This window comes from Papaver somniferum, chromosome 11 (genome assembly GCF_003573695.1).
Source record: "Papaver somniferum cultivar HN1 chromosome 11, ASM357369v1, whole genome shotgun sequence".
Classification (NCBI taxonomy): Eukaryota; Viridiplantae; Streptophyta; class Magnoliopsida; order Ranunculales; family Papaveraceae; genus Papaver; species Papaver somniferum.
The window spans coordinates 102,763,071-102,765,052 of record NC_039368.1 but is presented as its reverse complement, the minus strand read 5'-3'; the positions used below and the strand labels follow the sequence as shown (position 1 = coordinate 102,765,052).

Here is a 1,982-nt window from a genome sequence, read left to right as displayed (position 1 = left end):
TCTTATCTGACTGATTCTGAAACTGAGCTAGTCCTGAAGGATTCTTAGTATAGCCAAAACCTGGGGGAGCATTAGAATTACTAAACTGACCTTGACTTTGGCCCTTAGACCACGAAAGGTTCGGATGGTTTCTCCAACCAGGATTATAGGTTTCTGAATATGGGTCAATCTTTTGACGGTTATCAAATCTAGTGTTATTATAAAGAGCATTGGCCTGCTCTTCAATATTCTGGCCTTCCCAAAAAGGCTCCACTCTACCACTAGTCTGGCCCACTTCTAAGGCTTCTAACCTTTTTGCTATAGCAATTTTGGCATCTGATTCATAGCCTCCTTCTACCCTATTAACGTTTCCTCTACTTAAAAGAATTTTTTCTGGGGTGCCCTACTATTTTCCCATTGCTGGGTTTTTTCGGCGATTTCATTAAAAAATTCCATCGCCGCATCAACAGTTTGGTTTTCAAATCCACCAGTGCATAGAGACTCAACCATGGTCGTTGTGGAATAATCTAAACCCTCATAAAGGATCTGAACTAGCCTAACCTTTTCTAAACCATGATGAGGACACTGGGATAATAAATCATTGAACCTTTCCAAATACCTATATAAAGATTCTCCCTCTTGTTGTGAAAATGTGCATATTTGCGTCCTAATAGACGATGTTTTGTGCCTAGGGAAAAACTTATTGAAAAAGGCAGATGTAAGTTGTTCATATGTCTCAATTGACTCGGAGTCCAAACTATACAGCCACGACTTGGCCTTATCTTTCAGGGAAAATGGGAATAACCTAAGTTTCAAAGCATCATCATCTAAGCCTCTAATTCTTAGAGTACTACAAATTTCCTCAAAATCCCTAACATGGTAATAAGGGTTTTCATTTTCTTTCCCTAAAAAGATTGGGAGCATCTGTAAGGTCCCAGGTTTCAGTTCATAGGGTGCCTCCGTTTCAGCTAACTTAATACACGAAGGACGGGTAGTCCTAGTTGGATTCAACAAAGCTTTCAAAGTTGCCATTTCTGGCGCTATCGGAGCAACAGGATTCTCTCCTCAGTCAAAGAACGTTCAAAAACAGACTCTTCAAAAGCCGGACTTTCTAGATTAAGGTAATCGAGACGCTTCGAACTACTAGGTTTCTCTTTAACAAATCTACCTAGTGCGTCTCTTTTACGTTCAGGCATACAATAGAATTTTCTAAATTGGAAGGGTAAGCAAACACAGATCAAGGCCGACTCAACCAAATCAAACCTATTGATTTCTAGCAAACAAAAAGCATGATGTCTCCACTTAGATTGTTTCTAGACCAACTTCTAATCCTTCGAACGGGAATTCGTTACAATTTAAGCAAACCCCTCTAGAATCAATCCGAGTTAACGTAAGTTGAATAGAGGCGAGGGAAGCTTGCTTTGATACCCAAGCCCTCACCGGTATTACAAGGCGGCGCAGTCACGCATTCAACTTACAGAAACCGTCAAGAACTTCGAAGTATGCTTAAAAGAGTAACCAATATTTTTCGAATCACTTTCCTGTTAAGCTCGTTACCTTATCGGTCTCGTTCTAGTCAAAATTTTAGGCTTAGGTTCGCGTAGGTTACGTGTTCCTAAAGCGGGCAAGAAGAGAACGGTGATGAAATCCGAACCCTTATCTTGTATGGCTAGGCCTTGCCCTTTACTAGAAAAATAAATGTCCGTATTCAGTCCTCAACATATATGCATACGAAGGAGTCCAGTAAATCGCTGACAGGGGATTCGCGAGTGTTTAGAATCTTACCTCCCATTCCAGACGGGGGATGAATCGGTTGTAGTCGACTCGGGCCACTGACTCCGATGTCTAGTGTACGAACCCAAGGTGCAGAGACAATATCGTAATTGTCCTCCTTCTCTGCAAACAGTTTATATTTAAAGTACCCTTCTGTAGGGTAATAAAAAAAAATAATGTCCCAAAGTCCAAAAGTCCAAAAGTACAAAAAAAATAAAGAAAAATTACAA

General features: G+C 40.5%; 1 pseudogene; it reads left to right on the top strand.

Annotated features, from left to right (window-relative positions):
• The first annotated feature begins 547 nt into the window (after positions 1 to 547).
• Positions 548 to 647, top strand: LOC113325545 (annotated as a pseudogene).
• Positions 648 to 1,982: the final 1,335 nt, after the last annotated feature.